Below are 22,081 nucleotides of genomic sequence, written 5' to 3'. Positions count from 1 at the left end.
ATCTCCCCTTGCCAGTTCTCCAGTCCGGCGCTAGGGGCTAATAAACAGAGGTTTGATTTCGCTAAATGTCCTCTTGCAAAGATTAATAACGGCTGGTACCCTGGTGGCAAACAGATGTGGTCACCCTCGCTCAATGGCAGAACAAATGGGCACGAGACAATCCTCGCACATAGACCAAAGAAATAATAGCTTAATGACATTCATTCTGTGACACATTAGCAGATGAGGACATCCTCAGTTGTTTGCTTCCCTGTGTGTTCACCAGAGCCAATGTTTTGCCACCAGCAGTCGTGTGGTCTAGCACAATTCTCTTCTGATGGACTGACAATGACAGAGGGGGGGAGGGGAGGGAGGACGGAGGAGGCTCAGTGGAGGGTTCTGCCGGCTTCCTGCTTTCCCCACTGTGGCCTTTGTGGTAATACACTGGTGGTTCTGGGAGCCTCCGTCTCTATGCAAAGCAGTGTTTGCCTCCCAAGCACTTGTGTGTGCCCATGTGCAGTGAAGCGTAAGGGTCTGTTTTTCTGTACATTTAGCCCCGCACAGTCTGGAGCAAAAGGCCAGAGCTGCATCGATGCAGGAATAATACTTACCATAAATCTGGTCATTAAAAGCCGTTATTTCTATATCAATAATGTTGTTTACCTCCTAATAATATTGCCCTACCAGGATATTAGATCATGCTGCAGCCTTTGCTTTTAAATGAATAGTGCGTCTCTGGAAGCAGATGCATTGATTGGACTACACAAAGGTCAAACTTTGCACAGTGAATTGAAAATCAGTGAGGGAGTTGTGTTCCCACGTTTGTCTCAGCCTCCCTGTTGTGACAATTACATGAGAGGGAACGACGTGGAAGCACATTTCCATTCAGGCGTATATCGATATCAACAGCGGGTCGGCAGTAAGACAGCTACAAACACAATTGTCACACAACACTAAATAATGCGCGGAGCTAAGACAAAGACATCACACACCTAAAATATGGCCCTAATAAAAGGCTGTGTGGAGAAAATGCCCCCCCCCCCCGACAAAGAATAATGACCTTTCCTTGGAGCCCACCATAAAATAACACAGCGACAGTAAGGAGCACCTGTTTTTACATTATTAATAGTGGAGGCTTCACACACAATCAAAAAGCTATAGACGAGCACTGATTTTTGACTGTTCTTAAATTGGACAAGAAAAACCCAACTGAAACCGCCGAGGCATTTGAGTGTTAAGAAAGCCATTTGTCACAGGCAGGACCCGGCCTTGGGATAAAAAAAAACAAAAAACAAAAACAAAATTAAAATAATACAAACTGTATGAATCCCATCCATGAATAAGCCACACAATTTGTAATGGCATCTGAATTCAAATGCTTAAACAGATATTTCGTTAGCGATGCTCCTCAAGAAATGAAAGGGGGATATTTCCTGGCCTTTCATTTCCTGCGGTACATTTTCAATAGATCCTGCAGCGCTGATGCTAAAATAAGGGTCTTTCTGCACCTTTCTCAATCCAATCACGTCAAAAGGGATTCAGGAGTCCTCTGAGATGAACAACAGACAGCCCTGATCTCCTCTGACCTTAACTGTGACTCATGTTTATTTACCTCAGCTAGTTATCCCTGAGGGACAGCTGCCTCATCACTGAAATGAGCGCTGTGGTGGCTTGGATTTTTTTCTATTTTTTTTCATTGCCACTCATGGGAGCGGACGACTCTAATGAACAAAGAGGCCTGATTGATCCATGTTAGCATTTGATTCCAGAGCACTGCAGAGACACACGATTCAATATGCTGGCATGCCAGTGGAGCACCCCTTGAACTTTGCTATACACACATCTTTAATCACACTCACCTTTTCTCATGGCTGGTGTGACTTCCAGCTTATTTGTAATTACCAAGCTCCTCGGGAGGGTTGGCTCAACAACAGGCATGGCCATAGGTCACAGAGAGACATTGTAGTTGGCCATATGGGCTCCAGGCCCGGGGGCAGAGAGTGGGTGGACGCCGGCATTGGCACCAGGAAGTTAGCAGAATGGTCAGAGCAAGAGATTGAATTATTCGACATTCGGAGACAGGAGACAGCCTTATCGAGCAGCGGCCACATTGCACTGACGTTTTCACCCCAGTTTCTATTTCCCATTTCACACCTGGACTATTGCCAGATAGGATATGTTCAGCCACCTCGTTTTACCCCCAGATTCACAATCACCAGCCACCAGTCAAAAGAGGGTATAGTGTGTTATCTATCACCACCTTACCACCCGCGGCTCCCTCCCCTCTATCCCCAAACCCTCTCCTGTTCCCCCCACTCCCCTCCCCTCCCCGGTTGTCACCAGCGCGGCAACAGCATGGTGTTATTACAGATAAACAATCAATACTGCATTAACGTGTCCATGGAGGCCACCTGGAGTTAAACAGGCGGAGGAGGAAAATAATTCAACCCAATGTCATGAGCGGACTTCAAGCCACTAATCTTGCTCAGGAACTGGCAAACCTATATTATATATGTGTACATATATAAAACTATATTATATATATGTACATATATAAACCTATATTTTATATATATATATATATATATACACACACACACACACACACACACACACACACACACACACACACACACACACACACACACACACACACACACACACAAAATAAAGGAGTTGGGCTTGGCTGAATGATTGTGAAGACTGTTTACTAATACTGCTGCTCACTCTGCTTTATTACAGAGTGCCAGGCTTTCCATTACTGCAAAGGGGAGAGAGAAAGGGCGTAAGAAGAAGAGGAGGAGGTGGGAGCAGACAGAACAGGAAAGGAGAGAGGGAGAGAGACTGCTAGCGTCAGATTAAAAGAAGAAGAAGAAAAAAAAAGGAATGGCTCAGTTGATTTACACCTTCATTACTCTCCCCTAACTCTGCTTATTGCAAATCATGATGCTGCTTTATGAGCTGAATCCTCTATTACGACAAGGCCGGGAAGACAGTGCTTTAGTCCATAAAGCAACCGTACAGTAACCGCCACCCGGCAGCCCCCGGCCCACTCATCCTGCCACCCAGCTGCGAGAGGGGAAGGGACCGAGCCGCGACCGAAACTCGTTCCGGTGCAGAAATCCTAAGCCTCGCTCGTTTGCCCGCCCGTTGTCCCTTTCCTGGCCCTGTGGCCGTGCACAGCACACCCAGATTTCTCTGAGCCAGATGCCCAGGAAGTATGACTTAGCGAGTGCACAGCTCTGTGGCTACCTTGGGAGGGAACACACAGCGAGTGTTTAATGTTAAGCGAGCTGTGCCATATTCAAGTCAACAAACATGTAGGGGCACTGGAGGTGTGTGTTTACCACCTCCCCACCACCAAGTGAAGGAGGGGGGCTACTGATGCGTTTACTCAAAGAGCTTTTGGGGAGTAAGTGTGTATTTAGATAGAGAACGGAATGTATCTTTTTACTTTTATTTATTGAACGAAGGAGAGGTCTTTGGAGCATGCCCGCTCTATTTCCTGCAATGATTGAATTTGTTTTCGTGTGCATGTGTGTGGCCAGCAAGTCCAGGAGGAAACGGTCGAGGAAGGCGGGTGCAGGGACCTGGTAAATCAGCAGATAGGTCGAGGCGTGTAGGTGTGCCGATGTAAACAGGGCGTGGGTGCACGAGACACACTGGATGGAGGTTCGTTTTGTGTATGTACGACGCGGCTCCGGCCCGGCCTGTCTCACTTCCATCTGGAACAGGGTTGACAGAAAAGTTGACAGATGCTTTACCAACGTCCATTATTTATGAGACCGAGGAGATCCACACTGCATTTCACAAGTGTCTGCCGCTGCTGCTGTAGGTCGAGTTCTGACATTGCATTATGTCTGTGTGTCCACGCTTGCACGCACATATCCTCCTGCTTACTGGTGTGTGAGTCGGAGGCGGATGAGATGTACGGGTCCACTTTCTTGCACACGTGCTCAAACGGCACGGGCGCGTCCCCACGTATGTTTGTGTTTGCACATTCGCTCCAGTGTACGCCAGACCCAAGTAACCACTCCACCTGCCTCTGTGAGTCTAACCCCTGACCCCTGGAGTGTCACTAAATCCCTGCGAGACAGGCAGCCCTTCAGCTACTGCATGGAGGACTGTACACCAGCAGACTCCGGCTCTCTTAAAACCCACTTAGAGGCTTACAGCTGGGAGGCTCGACCATCGGATTGAATTAAGGCTATGATTAATTCAATCTAGTGGTGACTAACTTGAGTGACTGATGTCTCGTAGGACCAAAGGTCTAGACACAATGCCTCAGAATAAAGCTATATTCATTCATTCAGTGACATCACAGGCAGTTTCGGTGTGCCTCAGGCATGGCTGGTTGCCTTTAATATTATTGCTTGGAGTGCTGCTTTAAGCCTAATACCACCAGCAGCACTGCTGCAGCTGCTAAAACTGCCAATATTAATGAGAGGCACAATATAATTAATACAAATGGAATGTTTAATGCAATTTTTCCATTTCAAAGAAATTCCCCTGGCAGTTTTTTCGCAACAACGAATTCAACTCTCTTGCACTGTCTTCAGGCAAACAATAACCCAGGTTTGGCATTGCCTTCATTAGATCACGCTCAATTATTGCAGAGCCCTTGCAGCTCCTCTAGCACAGGGGTGGATCCCGAGGCTGCCTGCTCTAGCAACTCGAAGGTCCTGTGGCGGGTCCTGCCCCATTTGTCTTTGACGGACAGTGGCGTCAAACAGTAATTGGAGGCCTTCTGAGACCTGTACACATCCGCTGTCAGTTATTCGTGTCAAAGCACAGTGTTCAGCTGTTGGGGGTCTCAAAGAATGACCTTTTCTGAAAGGGGACGGGTTTCCCCTACTGTCTGAGCGATGCCCTGGGTATTATTCAGCCCTATACAGTGGCCCGCCGTTATTACTGCAATTCCCCGTGTTGCTGCAGAAAGCTTGTATTGTGTCCGTCCCTGAGGAATATACGGTCCCCTGAATGGTGAACATGCTTTGATTCAGCAGGTAGTTTGCGCGAAGGTCTTTTATTTCTCTCATTCACAGTGAAACATCCTAATGTTTTGAGAGGTAACAGAACAATGGCAGAAACCTCTCTTTTTCACTCCGGGGACCGAAAGTAAATAGGACTTTTTGCCGCTGTTTTTGCCTGTTCATTTACAGCACCTCGGAAATCAACTTGCACATTGTACCTCTATGGAAAAAAAAAAAAGAAAAACGAAACGAAAAGAAAAAACTCACAAAGGCATTCTGCAGGACAATAGCGCGGCACAGGAAATGGGCGCACAATGGAGTCCAGATATCCTTCACAACATAGACAGGAGACCATTATCCCCAGAAGGAGGGGCCCATCTGGAGGTGACAGGTTTGGAGACAGAGGAATTGTGTGCACGGCGCTGCCACTTGGAACAGGCTCCCTGAAGCCTAACCTATAAGGACAGGTTTTTGCAGTGCCACTGCCCGCTGGGTTGAGGTGTTACACGTCATCCGCAATAACCTGGATCATTACTCCTGGAGGCTGTTAGAGGGGAAAATCACATCACTCTGCTTTCACCGCTGCCAAGAAAAATTGACACGCTAAAAGTCAAACAAAGACACACCTCAATATGCACACGCACGCACAAAAGGCCCACAAACAGCCTGACTGTCACCGTCTCTCACACTCGCAAACAAACACACACACACACACACACGCACACATAATTACACACCCACAATCTATCACATACTGTCAGTGGTGTCTGAGGGGTTAGCATACCGAGCGGCATTGCAACAGTGTCCCACCAGCCGGTGTTGCCCGAAGCTGACAGCTCTCACTGCGGCGGCCTTGCAGGAGTAAAGCAAGCATCATTATCGGCTTCTCTCGCCATAGCTCTCTCGACTTGGGACAAGTGTAACACTCCTTCAAAGTCTCCCTTCTCTTATCCACCACCCAACCCTTTCCCTCCGCTACCTTCTGTCTTCATTGTACTCCAGTCAGGCGCTAATGCTCCTTGTCCTGTGGCTGGACTCTCTGATCTCCTATTACCCTCTCGTCATCCGACAGTCAATATTACTCCCCCCTTCGTTCCCAACCAATCGCCCCCCCTCCCTTTGCCTTCGCAGACGTCTCAAAAGTCAGACAGACAATGTTGCTGCCCCCCCTCCACCCCACCCCCTCAACTCCTTCATGCACTTGCTCGTCTTCCGCACACTTATTAACAGGCTGTCATGTTCAGCAGCCTCCCCCAGACAGTGTTTAGCGTTCCGCAGTCCACTTACTGCAGCCAGAGTTAAGCCTATGGGCTTTGCACAGACAGGAATCCAACTAGAGGGGAAAGGCAGGACCCGCGGACACGATCTGTCTGCTGCACTCACTCACTCTCCTCCTCCTCCTGCACCAGCCACCCGAAGGCAGGGGCTGAAAGGTACGCATCGTACAAGACATTACCCCCCATAGGTTTTTGTGTCTTTCCTTTTCCTGTAAGGACAGCGTGCAGCGGCAGAGTAGCAGAGGACCAGATTAGGAAAAAATTTACATCATGTACTTTTATAGCTGGACCACAAAAGCAGGGCCAGCCCTACAAACGCGGGGGGCCCGTGACGGGCCGAGTGACGTGATGAAGTTACAACATGGGTCCGCCGAATGCCACGTGACTGATCGCTGAAGTTAAACCGCTGGTCCTTGCTCTGTCAAAACGAATAGGCGCAGGCAGCTTCTGTGGCGTCATCAGGGGGGCGTTTACAGGTAGTGGTGACAACTTAACACCCCCGTCACTAGATTCGCGGGCCGGACAGAATTCCCCGCTTCTAAAGTCACGATGAATTGAAAAGAGCAGATTTTCCCTATTACAGTATATTTGTTATCCTTGTAATTAGATTTAATTACTTTTTACTTGTTTTACTAGTTTAACACAGTACATCTCAAGGTTGTGCCACATGGCATAAGAGGAACGCAAGCGGGATTCTCTCAAGGTGTAATTTTAACAAAACCGTCGCATTTTTGATGAAGTTTTTCCAGTTTGAAATGTAGATCAGTGGATATATTTTTAACCTTGCCAGGGAAGTTGCACCGTCGCCTCTTGACAGCAGGGTGTCTGAGAAACTCATGAACAAATTTCCATGAAATTTGGTGGGGAGATCAGCCTCGAGCCAGGGAAGTTGATTAGATTTTGATCGTGATCTAGATCTGCGATTTCTACTATTAGGTGCTTATTGTTTTTCCCTCACATATCGGATATAGAGATTTAATTCCAAATCCAATCCAAAGCCTCACGGTCCGCTCACAGGGTCAAGAAATTGATTTCCCCTAAAATTTAAGAAAGAGGGACTATTCTTTGTCCTTGAAGGTGGCTTTCGTCCTTCTTTTTTGCTCATATTTTTGACACCCAAACAGAATTCAACTCCCCAGCTCAACTGGGCATTGTGTGGTAAACATACAATACTGGATTTTTCATCTGTCGCCTCCTTCTTCACCTTCCCCCTTCCCAGGGCAAATGGTGTAAGAAATGAGACGTGGCTGGTAGATAGACTTTCATGCCCCTGCTTTACCAGTGTCATTTCCACAACTCTGAAATTGTGCCATGGTCTACAGGGCTTTGTTGTAAATCACTATCTCCCACTGTCAGACTGCAGTCTGCTGCACACTGTGGATGCCAGGCTTTCTGCTGCCTCCTGGGTGACTAATATATCTTGTTAAATTGTGCTGAGAAGCGTGCGGAGAACCGTACACCTTCCCTCTTTGTACCGTGTTTGTTTGCTTGCATTTGTGCCTGTGTGTGTTTGCACGGGCCTACTTCAAAACGTGCGCGTTAGCCCGTGTCTGTGCGTCTGTGTCTACATCTCACAACCGAATAGGTAGGTGGGGATGTTACTTCCGCAAGTATGTTCACTAAACTCCAAAAGTCTGTCAGGCTTTGTCGGTAATTCGGTTAGATTGCTATTCGGCTAGCTTCCGCTCGCTGCCACTACAGTATCGGAGTTGTGAAGCTATCTCTCGGCCACTTCATAATTAGAAAAGCCGTGGAGCCAAGCCACAGTTTGAGGGGGGAGAGGGAGAAAAAAAAAAAAAAAAGCCGTTGGCAGGCTGCATTATTCAACATTGGCAGCAATTTACTCCGTTTCCCACCCCAAAGACATGAATCTAAGCGATTTCATAGGCACATCCATCCTAGTGCGCCGTACTGTATGAAGCTGGACTCCTCTCTTATCGCCCGCTCTTAAGCCACGCACTGTTCACTATCAACGTCATCCAGCACCGCACACACAACGCAGCGCACGCGCAGTACCTCCGTCCAGCCACTCCGAAAATAGATTTAGGCGTGTATTTCTGTGTAATTGGTGTTCCTCTGCACAAAGCATGGGAAGATAATTACCCATTGTTAAGCGAGGTGTAAATTGTCTGATCCACGTGTATTTATCTTCTCAGCACACAGAGAGCAAAATAGGCCCCTTTTTGCGGGTTTGGGCAGAATCTACAGTGATGTTGTACTCTCCTGGCCAGCGTCCAGCTCTCAAATCCCTCTCCGCTGAAACCTGTCAAGAAACAGCCTCGCTGTGGCTTAACTGTATCCCGTCTACTTCCAGCGTCTTTTTTAGTCATAGTAAATTCAATCTGGGACTCAGGTTGACCTTGAGAGGGAAGGTGACGGCGGCCCCTGCCAATAGTAGATTTAACTAGAAGCAGACGTCACAATTCCTGCCTCTTTGTGGTGCTGGGCGAGAAACACCTCTCGCTTTATTTTGGTTTCCTCGCAGTTACGGTTCTGGCGACTCCGTAAACAGGCGCCTCTGACGGGAGCCTGTCTCATTAGCAAGGAGCAGCAATGACGTCTCCGTTGTGCCTGCAGGAAATTTTGCTCCGGCGGTCACAAGAAGCCTCAAGAAATACGGTAGGGGGAGAAAAGTCTGATCTGCCATTCTTTGGGAAGTGGCTAAATAAGTCTGTCCTGTACAGCAGGGGGCATCGTTCTGGGAAAGAAAGGGCATAAAAGAAAAGGAAAAGAAAAGAAAAAAGGAGCCCAGTTGGCTTGCACTGAAAGTAGCATCTCCAGATAAATATTTGGCACAAGAAAATCTTAGGAGGAATCCCGGAGCAGTCACAGTACAAACAGCGTCATGATTTATTATCACATCATACAGAGCGTGACTAATGCACTCAAACAATCAAGGTGCGTCTAGTGAACTACGATGCCCAGGGGTGCTCTCTGCCACTGACTTCAAACATTCGTAAGCAAAGCACACACACACTGCACATTAGAGCCACCGGCTGTAACACGCAAGCTCAACAAATGTCCGCGGGTATCCAAGCAAACAGAGACGGGGGAGGAAGGAAGGCCGTGGACGGTCCCACAGGGGATGGGAGTGTGCTTCAGCACAGGCGGCAGCCACCGGGACAGGATTTTATTAGCTCCAGATGCTGCTGGACAGAGGAATCGAAACATTCAATATTATGAGCAGGACACATCAAATTGATGCTGCCCATCTGGAGCACAAATAATGTAATCAGCTCGGGTCATCGGTCATCGTCGTCTGGCCGCCGGCTAAACCCACCATCGCCGTGACGTCAGCGGGACTCGCGGGGACAGGCTGGAGCCGGCCGGCAGATTGAGACTCCGGCTTTTTGGAATATCCCCTAAGCTGCCGCACACGAGCCGCGGAGTGAAGATATTTGGGAGAAGAGGAAGATGAAATGTGAGGGGACTGTCTATTGTAATCTGAGCCTCGGTTTAGAAAATGCAGATGGCTCTTACGTGACTATTCCCCCGCCTGTCAAATCAGTTCTGCAACATCACTTTTAACGTCTTCATACAGAGCGCTCATACACCTTGGACAATAAACACATATACACTTTGTACTGTATGTTCCCTACACACGAGCGAGCGCACACACACACACACACCCACCCACCCACCCACCCACACACGCACACACACGCACACACACGCACACACACGCACAGGCAGGAACTCTATTTGCAGAGCCGTTAAATATTCAGTACCTGCCGTGTTTTTTCTGTATGACTTTGATCAGTCACAGATTCTACTCTGTCCCTTTCATCTCTGAACTTCAAAACCGGCGTATGAAAAACCTGGACCACAAAACCTGCTCCGGTTCAGAGACGATTCTCCTTTCACCGAGCTGCACTCTACCGGTGTAAAAACCCGCTGGAAGTTGTTCCAGTAGAAAAAGGAAAAGAAAGAGAAAAGAAAAAAAGAAAGACGAGCAGTGAAGTTAACCTAGTCTTAACAAATGCAACGCTTCTTTTTCAGAACCTACATCATTGCACAATCTCCCCTCATAAGCAGGAGTCCTTGTTTGTAATTTAAAAAGTATGTGTGCAGAGGAGTGATTATTGTGGAATATTCCCCCGGTAGCTTGACAACTCCCCCAAACAACTTCTTGGCCGCCTTCAGGCGTATTACCTCAGGCTTACATTGAGCCAGCGCAATAATTAACATGGAGCAATTTGCGGGCGACGGGAAGGACAGTAAAACTTTCCCAAGCACTAAATTCAATTTTCAGGAGCGCATGGGCCTGTTAGATTCACCACACCTCTGCCCCCCGCTCCGTCAATACCTGCAACTTTTGAGCGAAGAGGCCAAGCTAATTCTTTTACAGCCCTGCCTGCATTATTCAGCAAGCCCATCAAATATTCACAGCCGCATCACTGAAATCAGCTTGTTGCCCATAACGCTGGAGGACATGTTGTTTTAGAAAACTTGGGTGAGTCAACTCCAGGAGTGCTATCCCAAAAAGCAGGCCCCTTTCGAAAGATCTCTAACACAAGGCCCCCCCCCACCGAAAAAAAAGGAGAAGAAGAAGAAGAAGAAGAGGAGGAGGAGGCAGCAGAGCATCGCCGTGCGACCGCAGGCAGCCGCAGATAGAGAGAAATCCGCCTTTATCAGAGCATGCGGTCCCACCTGCATCGATTCGCATCCCGTGGATTTGCCACTGGCTGCAGCAAGATCATCGTTGGACAAGGAGTGGGGGGGGGGGGGGGGGGGATGGGGAGGCGGGGGGTTGGGGGGGGGTCAGCTTCACAGATAGAGTCAAGCAAGCGTCGGAAAGGCCTGAAGTTTCAAACGTGACAAAATAAGGCAAAGGTGCGTTTCGAGCCCAGGCCCGCATGCTCGCGTCAGCCCGGCCCGGCCCGGCCCGGCGCGGCGCGGCGAGCGTGCTGCGTCGAGCGGGCAACCTCTGCGCCGGAGGGGGCGAGTTTCGTTTGTCGACAAAACGGATTAGGGGAACGGATCGAGAGACACGTAGAACAAAAACACTAAAGTTGATGGACCAGCTGCCCATCGGCTGGCGAAACGAATAAGGCTGCGAAATGTGCATCCGAACAACTTCCAATTCAAACTCATTTCCAATTCAAAGCTCCAAGTTGTCCCACTAATTAGTCTACAACAAACAAGGATTTGGCTCCGCCAGCGATTTCATTAGAATAAATGTAAAGCCCTTATGCAAGCGACACCAACGTCTCGCGCTGGTCATTAGTGTGCGAGCGGCCGGGAATAACCCGGCTCGGACAAATCCTGACCGGCTACAAACGCCGCAGAAGAAGTAACCGGTCTGTGTTCGAGCGGCGAAGGCGCCACGACGGACAGAAGTTGGAAGCCCAAAAGCCCCGCTCACCTGCTGACGAAGTTTATTCTAGGAGGACGATTTTCCCCGGGTCGCGAAGGCGCACGTCCGGAGCCAAGTGTATCCGTTCGCCGCAGAATGCGCTGCCCGTTGTTCCGCCTCAACTGCGCGTCTCAGTCGCGCTGCATCACTTCTCGCTGTGGATGTCAGGGAGGCTGAGAGGCTGAGGGGACTCAACCCTCCCATTGGCTCTGCCATTCACAAGTCCCCAGCAGAGAACACGGTGTAAAAAAAAAAAAGGGAGAAGGGGAGGTGAAAACGCAAAAAAAAAACAAAAGGAAGATGGAGGAATGAGAGATTAGAGCTCCTGTGTTTCAACCGTCGAGAGACGTTCAAGTTTAATGATAAGAGCGCTTTTACTTATTTATTCATTTATTTTTAAAAATGTATTTGAACATTTGCATAATCCCCGGTTATTGGTTCCAAACATCAGAGGTTGAACGTGAGTTTGAATCATCAATAAGTGGGTTTATTTTTTTTGTTGTTTTTTTTACGCCTCCACTTTTGACTCACACAAAACCCAGTAAGCCAAAGATCACGTATGAACCCAGGGGCTAATTCCATCTGGGCGGCCCCCTGCGCGAAGTAAATGGACAAACGCGCCCCGGGACAGATGAGCACGTGTTCAGATGCCTACCAGGAAACAGCCGCATCCCACTGCTATTGCTGTATTTCTAATAGTAATTTCCTAGTCCTGTTGTTTTGTTTTTGATTTTTTCTACTTTCCGTGCATCCAGAGTTGCAGACCTAGCTCGGGAAGCACCTGGACCAAAGCAACCCGCCCTGCGAACTGAGCCAGCAACACTGCTGCAGCTGCGAAACCGCTAGCGGGCCGACGCGTCCCGCTGTTTCCGTTTCCCACTGATGCCGTCATGACGGGGGCAGAGCTAATACTGCTCCAACTAGCACAGCCCCCTGCCGTTGTTATTGCCACCGGTAGTACCGGTAGTACCTGCACCGAATTATCAGATGCACTCAGTTGCCAGTTCATCGGGTACGCCTAGCTAAAACCGATGCGGTCTAATACAGTGGGCCCCCCCCCCAAAAAAGAAGAATTCCAACAACAGAAACTAGACAACTCATTCATTGCCTGCTACTTTCTCTTTTTTTTTTTTTTTTTGTCTTCTTTGGGTCCACCGAAATGGTTCACGTTTACCACCCCATGTCCCCCTTGAAGAAACCCCCCCCCCCAGTCGTTCCGCTACGGGTGCTGAGGTCGCGACCTGCACGGGGAAGCCGTAACCCGTCTCTCCGCGGCCCGTTGGCGTGGCGGACTGCGAATGATGGCGGCTTCCTTTTGTGGGGAAAAGGCTAGACGGGAAATCTGATTACTGACCAAGCCTGCGAACTGCGGGGTTTTAAAGTAATCAAACTAATGCAGCTCATAAAAGCTTTATCCAGTGCCCCTGCCTTGACCAGATTACTCACTGTAATCCGTTATATTTTGTGTGTGTAATAAACTCTTGCAATTTACAGACTGTTACGTTCACCGTGCCTGGGCTTCATAGGAGGAGGAAGCTCATGTACATCAGAGTTTAAATGCAGTAAGACAGATGTGCTATATAAAGGAAATTGACTTGACTACATGTAACTACGCGTTACCTAGGTTTCTTTTGTTGTTGGTTTTTTTTTGCACAGCTGAGGTTTCCAAAAAAAAAAATTTGAATCCTTCTTTCTTGAGAGAACAATTTAAACATGGACAGTGCAGGGAAGTAAACGTCTCAGGGCCATTTCACATCTCACAGTTCTCTCTCTCTCTCAGCAGTTGACTGACTGGGCTGCCATGTTTTCTCTGCTCAGAGACTGCTGGTCAAACGCCTGAGTCAAGCTTTCAAACCGCATATACTAAGAGATTGTTGACTCCGGCTGATAGCCTTGCATCACTCCCTTCGTGTTTCACTTGAAGAATGCCAGCTTTTGCCAGCAAACAGAAAATTTAGACTCCCGCCGGGCTACAGTGACCGGACTGCCGAACTCCCCGTTTGGTTGTTCGTTTAAATGCGGTGCTTTCGTTATGTATGTGAAAGCGGTGTACACCTTGGGATGCGAGGCGAATTTTAGAGAAAAAACACTCCGACAAGAGAAGAGATTTGTTTCGAATCAAAATCAAATGCGTGGTTTTGCGGGCGTGAATTTCTGAATTTTTTTAAGTGTCGTATGGCTGCAACCGTGGCGATGCCCCACGCACCCCACGAGGAAAAACGCCGACATGGGTTCGAAGCAACGCGGAGAAGAGCGTAAGCCGTTGTAGACAACGCAGATTTCAACACATTTACAATGAGGTGTTGCAGCCGCTTTAAAGGAGAAAAACCTGTCCAACGTGTTTGTGACGATTTAAGGGTACTTGCAATGCGTCTGGGTGGATTACGCGGAATAGGAGCAAAGACGTATTCGTTTGCAACTAGAATAATATATGTTATGATAACACTTATCTAATCATCTCAGTGACAACCAGTTAATCGTGCCTGTGTGCCTGTGTGTGTCACAACCTCTGAGCCAGCGTTGACCTTTAAGAGAAACCCGGGCTGATGTGTAGGGTGGAACAGTGTTGAATAAGGACATGGCATTCTGCCCGGGCTTAATATTTTATTGCGGCTGAGGTACAACACGGGCAGACATTGCAGCCATAATTAAGCGGTGATGCTGCGAAAGCGGTTCAGTGTTATCTTATGGTGATGAGATAATGTAATCATAATCACGCGTAAACAAAGTGCGATTTCTCGAGATAGCGGGATAATTAAGTTGTGATCTTAAGATAACGGGAATAAAATCAAAATTAGACATCGGCTGCTCTCTGCTCCCACACTGCTTTGTGCACACCGTGATATGATTTCATATTCCACATACAAGACTTTACGAAAGAAGGCTTCAGGTATCGGGAAGAGTAACGTCTCAGAAAAGATCTCAAACCCCGAAAACGCGCCGCTCAATTTTCAAACATTCATCCGTCATCATTTCCAAAACACTGCCTCAGCGAGACACGAGCCACACCGCATACGGCACGTCTAATAAAAATGTATTACACATAAAACGTGCAATATGAAGATGGAAGGAAAGTCTGCAGGCGTTCAGTGGGTTCACTTCTTTCCCTTTTTTTTCCAAGCCAAATACCCCATGCTGTACATGGGTTACCACCCATGCAGTGTTTGTGTCATGATGACCACTGGCTGCTGTTAGATTCATGAGTTTAATCCCTGGAAGCGCTCCAAGCATCCACTTTGCTGCTGTCCTGTCCTCTCAACCCAACATCAAACCCTTGCCTATAGCGCAAAATGCAGCGAGCCAAAGGGACGTCTGCATTTGGCATCATGTTATATCAGGAAGATCAGCCTGAGATGAATAACCGCTGCCCTTGACTGCATCATTGCTATTGAATGAGCTCACATTGCCTCAGTATTTTGGGCAGTTTATTTAACTGCCTGCCTCTGTAAACATATCACAACAGTAGAAAGCAGTCTGCAAAGACCAATTTTGTCCCAGTGACATGTCCACTACCTGTTAAAAATAAAAATGTAGAAATGCAGATCCTTACTTTGTAACTGGTGCCTGCTGTATTTTTTTTTTTTTTTTTTATACAAATTAACAACAACAAATTATATTGTCAGAATAATAAATTATGAGCCAATGATTATTATTTTATGCTAGTTTTGTAAAAGACCTCTTAGATATTCAGACTAGATATTCCTCCTCATGCACCATGTGTTACTGTACAGACATTTATGGGGCATGGAGGTAGGACAAGGGGACGCAGAGGGCAACATCAGTACAAATCGGTACTCTTATTAGGCATTACAGCTGAGATGATTTAGGTTTCGTCACAAAAGGGAAAATGTTCAAAGTACCAGATATGAAGATCCAATACTCTACGCTTCTGTGTTCGCCAGAGTCTGTGAGAAAAATGGCAAATGTTCACGCAACCCGGCAAAAGTGGCTCCGTCCAGCCTCAGAGCCAGAACCTCCGAGCCTTCGCCCCGGCCCCGGCTCTTCCTCCAGCCTCAGCTGCGGCTTCACACACACGAATATTTACAGCAGCGGCAGGAGGGTGTGTAAGTGGGGATGTGGGAATGCCTCAAAATAAACTACAGAGCCCGTGTTCGTGGTGATGAAAGAACATGTCGCCTAGTGCAACAATGTGGCTCACTGACGTGTTTTCATAGTTTTTGGATAGCAATGGAGCTCTGTGGCACAGAGGAATGAAGTATATCGGGCTCCGGATACACAGGCGATACTTGGTTTTAGTTTTTTTTTTTTAAGTAATTTGTTGACGATAAGAAAATGAAAAATACGAAAATATTGTCTTATCCTTTAAACGGCATCAGGTTTCAAATTGGCAACACAAAATTGTCCCTTCATACCTGATTCTCAATTAGAAGCTAAATCACTAAGTAATAATCCCTGGCATTGACAAAATTACAGTAGATGTCCACTTTGGCTTCCCTTTTTCTCTCCTATACCCAAGTTATTTCTAGAAAGTTCCCTGCAAAAACACCACATTAAAGATGTCATGCATCTAAATCAGATATACTATTAAAAATGTAGACTTATTATGTGCGATTAAGCTGACTTATTTTATTATGTGTTTAATTTTTATGGGTGAGGCTTAGCGCTCTGCCGCTGCAGAACCCCAAAAAAAGGAAATCAATAGGTCCCCTTTTAGACACACAGAGTCCTATAAACAATCCCAGAGAAAGATCAATACGGTACAGGAAAGTGAACAAGGGAGCACAGAGGAGTCAGGCGCCCAAGCACCCCATATCACAGATATCCTAGTCTTTTTTAGAGAATATCAGATGCGCTGTTGTTCTGCGAGGTAAAGATAAGTTTTTATCAACATTGTTTCCCAAACTCCCGAGAGAAATAGAAGCACGACAAAATGTTTGGAGCTTTCGACTCGGAGGACTCGGCGGCATAAATACTCACAAAATTCATGTCACAAATAACGCGTCTCCTGCGTAACCTGGGACTCTGCCGCAAGTCGACCAACACTTAGCACAAGGAGGCAATTCAGGCTCGGGCTTGTTTACAGCGACGCATACAGTATAAATATCTTCGGGGGCATTTTTTTTTTTTTTTTTTGAATCAGTGCACTGTTTTGAGTAACTCACGCTTAAAACAGCTGACGGTCACAAGTTTTCAACTGCATGGTAGATTGTTTTCTCCAATGCTTAGGGGTTTGACCTTAGTATTGGTTTGACATGGCTCTATGATGTACTGTAAATTCCTTTTGACTGCTGACCAAGCTGCCTTTCTGAGGAGGGGAGAAAAAAAAAAAAAAAAAGACTTTGTCCTCCCTGAAAATGTAAAAACACGGGGCAGTCAGACAGAGATGGAAAAAATACTTTACTGACACGGTGGACATTGCAGCGGATGGTTGATGAAGGTAAAATAAAACTGAAGCAGATCAAAAATCAAGTTATGTAACCTCTCTTTCTCTCTCTCAAACACCTCACTCATCTGACCTTTTCCAGCCAATGCAGGGCCCGAGCTAACTGTCAGAGGGCTACTCACACTAAAGATGTCTCCGTGCTCCTCTAATGACTGTTGAACATGTGACATTACCTCTGGTACATGTGAAAGAATAAGGCAGCTGCTGTAAGGAACTCTCTGTAGATTGCAATTAAAGGCTCATATATCATATATACACACACTCTTTCATTTATAACTCTGCTCCGGAGCTGATCTGGGAGAGGACAATTTGTACCAGAGTAATGATGACTCTCTGCAGATAGTGCTTGGTTGCAGGGAAACAGCCCGTGTTAAAGGTTTCTCTAGATAAGCTGTGGTCAGTCCAGGATCCAAGTGATATGTCAAGGGCTTTGACTTGCTGAATAACGCTTAATGCGAGACCGTGAAACTTTGGTAACGAGAAATAGCACAGGACTCCCCTTGCAAATAAAAAGATGAATTCATTAGCAATAAAACGCACCTGTGTTCAGTTGAGGTGTTTTATCTCTTCAGCCTAACTTGGTCTGGTACGGCCAGTAGCTTGTGGTGGCTAATTTTAGCTAATGTTAGCAAACCTAACACAGACGTCATTCTTTAATGGACACTACTGAGTCAGTTAGTTAACCTTTAGACTATTCTTGGCTTGTGCTACTGTTACACTACGTTTTAGCATTTACCCTTATCCCTTAATTGCCACTTGAGGCCACAGCGGCTGCCGGTCAGGATGTAATACACAGCCTAACTTTATAGAATGCTCCAAAGGCGAATGTTTTCAGTATCAAACACCGACCGCCTTTTATGTTGCCTCTGAAAAAAGTTTGTAGCTTTCTCCTTTTGAGGAGGACTGCAGCCATAGTGAAGTAGCCATAGTGGATTCAAACGTCAAGCAAAAAAAAAAGTGATCAAACCATCCACATAAAATCTTCTCAGATCACTCCTAAAGCATAAATTGCTTTCCCCCATTGATCTGTATGTTTACTATGTTCTAAACGTTGGAACGGTTTGTCACATGCAACTGCGTTAGCCTGCATTGGTCATGAAAAGTCAAAGGCAAAGAGCTAACCGCGCTACCAACAAACAGAAGCCGTTTTGTGGCAGAAATATGAGTTTTGCTACAACAGCGTGCAACATACTGAAGTTTTCTGGCCCCACATTTTAAAGTACTCCTTTTCAAACTGCAACAACGCTAAAATGGGATATTTTCGCATTAGCTGGTTGTACATAAGATTGTAAGACTCAGTGAAAGATAAATCGATAACTCGTGGCAAGGCAAGGTTTAATTATGGTACTCTGCTCTGAAACTTCCAACTGATCAACTTTTTTAGAATGGCCAAAGAGCTGTTGTAGGAGTGGTAAATCTTCCCCTGTTATCTTTGCAAACTGCAGGAGTTACAGACTGGTACAGTGCCTCCATATATATAGTAGTTAACATGTTTTAATAGGACTTTGGCACGGGCACCTTAGCATACACTGAAGCCAATTAAACTGTGGGTCTGCATGCTAACAGTGAGACAGACATAGTGCTGTTTCTTCTATGCACATATTACTAATTTGGAAAACTGATAAGGTCTTTGCACTTATGTTTGGCCTCTAAGTGTACATACTGAACATGAGGACATGGCTTCCTCTGGTAATTCCCAATAATGAGATGACCTTTTTCAGTTTCCGAAATACCCTTTTCAGCTTCTGCAGGAAATTATTAGTGAATAGTGTTGCAATTCTTTCCTATTTAAGATAAATAAATAAATAAAAAAACCAAACACACACACAAGGCAGGGATTATGATCTGTCTTTTGCCATCTCTGTTCAGTTCCCACACCGAATTCTGATTACTCTCCACTGGGTGGGAATTGGAGTTACGTAGGGGAGGGCAGAGCAATAACTGTTTCTTGATCTTCTGACATTGTGCAATAATCAACAAAATTCTCTGCTGACAGAATGGCAACCACACCTCGTGCTTATCAGCAGATTAGTCAATAGGAATATTTTAAAGTATTCTCAGTAGCACAGACAGCCAAGACAATAATTTATCCCAGATCATGAACGCTGGTCTGGCAAACATTCCTATTCCCTAACAAAAAAATATCACAAAGATGTGGCCTTTCTTTTCAGATGAGTCACACACTGAGGCACATCATCTGGTCTCAATCGTCTTGCTAAGTGAAAAGCTAATACAATAGCATAAAAACATCCTGACTCTGCTCCTCGGAAGTTCTCACAGTCTCACACCAGGAGAGCCAGTTTTAAAGGGGGGGCTGGCACCTTTGAGCCTGTTCAGTTATGCCATTCAATAAATCACAGTGAAGCATTCGAAATGGATTCCAAATGGCACTTAGACCCGGATTTGAAGACCTCATGCTCTACAAAAACTAAAAATCAGAAGTTGAGACTATACTTCAGGCCACCTTAACAATGGTGAGTGGAAAGGGGCATGCAGGGACTGTGTCAAACATGCAGTCAAATTGCCAAGGAGAGTTTATATTTGCATGACACTGTGACACCCTGTGTTTATTAGCGCACAACCTCAGCTTTTGCAGTCTGCGTCGGCAAAAAAAAAACCTCTCCCCTCAAACCCTTAACCCCCCCCTCCCGGAGCCGAATCCATTCCCCCTCTTTAATGGCGGGCCTAGGCGTCCGGGCATGCTCAGTGAGCGTAGCTAATCAGCCAAGCTGAGCCATGTCCTTTGACGGAGAGAAATCCCTCTCCCTGTTGGAGCGCCGCCGCAGACGAACTGGTGGCGCTCTGGCTCCGGCAGGGGTAGGAGGTGTGGATGAGCGTGTGGCGGGGATGGGGGGGGGGGTAAATGAATTAGCCACGCATCTAAACAGTTTGCCATGTCGCATTCACTCTTCCAGATTTGGCAGGAAATGCGCTAAACAATGTGTCCCGTTTAAATGATGATAATTCCACTTTTTCCAGAAATTTGCAAGGTGTGTGGGAGTTTTTCTCACCATGTCTTCGGAGGTCTGAGTAGCACAGCTCCATGCATATATAGAGGTATAAATTCAGCGGTTCGCCATTTAAGGTGATATTCAAAGCCATATAGTCCCCTCTATGAAGAAATGCAGCTCTGCAGGTTTCTCTGGTAATTGGAGCTAACATCTGAGGACTATGTAGCCATATAGCATCTAAGATACTGCTCCTTTCTGGCAACAAAGGCAGAGGATGGATACTATCACAGCATCAAGGAGTGAGGCAGAATATTAAAAATGCAGGATTAGCATTTCAACATCATATTCAGGCATAGCAGATAAATGGACACTGACTGCTTGAGATTAGTTGTTCTTTTTTAGATGTGAGAGAATTGCAACACAGCGGGAGATAGAGGCATCTAAGACAACAGAGTGACCCTTGGTGAGGCAACAGAAAAAAACAGTGTACATTTTGACGGCATCATAAATCACGGGGCTCATGGCAGGCGGCCCAATTGTGCTTGGAGGGCAGGTTGAAGCTACCATCATCCCTCCTCCTGTGTCCCCTGGCTGTGTCTGAAGAAAGAAGTGGAACGGCGAAAAACACGCCTGCTCCCGCCGCCTCTTTCTCCCTCTCTCTCGGCACCGATCTCTCGGCGGGCGGGGTGAGCGGCCATAGTCACGGTGTAGTCACAGCACTCTGGCCTCGTGGCGTTTTGATATAGAGCTGACAAAGTATGGACACCAACAGCACATGATCCCCATGTGCATGAGGTTTAGCACGGTTGAGATGGACTGAGATGCACTCTGGGAGGAAGTCCTCTCGGGCTTTTAACTCGGAGAGAGACAGAGATAGAACATGAAAGTACTGTAAGAGGGAGAAAGAGGAAGAGAAAAGAAGAGGCAGACAGTGAGAGTTTGCCAAAAAAAAAGAAAGAATCTAAGTCAGACTTGGTGTGTGGGTTTGGAGGAGGGCCGGTGGAGATCATCTTTATCCTGAAAGTGGAAGTCTCCAGGCTTAGTGATCACAACAAACATGGTCAGCCTGGGTTTCGGCTTTGGTTAAGATGACTCCAGGGAGTATGGACGGTGGGAGGAGGCCTTGGATGCGTTCCTCTCCTTCCCCTGCGCTTCTCATCCTCCCCACCCACTCAAGCAGCTGTTGACGTGGGCCATCATGGGGAATTTGTACAGTCTCATTCAGTTGGAGGGAAAGGATTAGGCCTGAGCTCAACCACAGATGGACTGAGACTGCCCCCTATTAATAAATCCTCCAGTGATGCTGTATATTCATCTGGACATTTTTTTTTTTCCCTCTCTTTTCTGGTTCTGAGCAGCTAGTGGACATGAGCACAGCGGCATGCTAATCTGCCCGTTATAAAAGTTACAGAGAGAGAGAGAAAAAAGTGACATGACGAATTGAAAGAGGGTAGAAGGAGGAGGGGGGGTGGCCTTCTTCCTCTTTTGCATAATTTGGTTCCTATTAGCGACATCATTCAGTGGGTTTTTTCAGATGATAATTTGGAAATCTGGGGTTGCGGCGCTAATCCAGCGGCATTACACTTTACCGAGGGATTACTGAGTGACAACTTCAAGTGAAACGAAAGATGTAAGGGCCTCTTAAGCCATGTTCCTATTAAAAGCCACAGTGCGGCGTGACACTGTGGCAGGCTTCATTGCACACTTGCCAACTAGTTGGGGATATATATCCCCTGATAAATGCTCCAACGCTCATAGGGATTTCTTCATCTTTTTTTTAATTTTATTTTTTATTTCTCCACTCTCCGCATTCAGCCATTTTGAAAAAAAAAATTCTTTTCCAGGCTGGCTTTTATTTTTTGTAGGTTACTGGTTGTTCAGGTCGTTTTTAAAGGGCTTCCAGTGTGTCTAACACCTGACATTCTTAGGAGAGAAAGCTGAGAGTCTTTTTGATGCTTTTCCGTGTCAACCTCTCCGATGCTACTTTGCTATCTGAGGAAGCAGCGAAGTTATTCAATGCCTTATCCAGGTGACGCCCGAACAAAGTTTAATGAGTTTTTCTTTCCTTCAGCCATCTTAAATCCTCTCAGGTGTTCATAGAAAATATAACGCCTTTAAAGAATAAATCTGTTTTATTGCAA

General features: G+C 46.6%; 1 protein-coding gene across 1 annotated transcript in view; it reads right to left on the bottom strand.

Annotated features, from left to right (window-relative positions):
• LOC120789939 (cadherin-6-like) overlaps nt 1-11,690 on the bottom strand; it is a 55,025-nt gene extending 43,335 nt beyond the window's left edge. Inside the window, exon 1 of the mRNA XM_040127155.1 lies at nt 11,595-11,690. The gene's annotated coding sequence lies outside the window, so the exon portion shown is untranslated. The remainder of the gene's footprint in view (nt 1-11,594) is intronic.
• Nucleotides 11,691-22,081: the final 10,391 nt, after the last annotated feature.

This window comes from Xiphias gladius, chromosome 5 (genome assembly GCF_016859285.1).
Source record: "Xiphias gladius isolate SHS-SW01 ecotype Sanya breed wild chromosome 5, ASM1685928v1, whole genome shotgun sequence".
NCBI classification, from domain to species: Eukaryota; Metazoa; Chordata; class Actinopteri; order Istiophoriformes; family Xiphiidae; genus Xiphias; species Xiphias gladius.
This window is presented reverse-complemented; position numbering and strand designations above follow the sequence as displayed.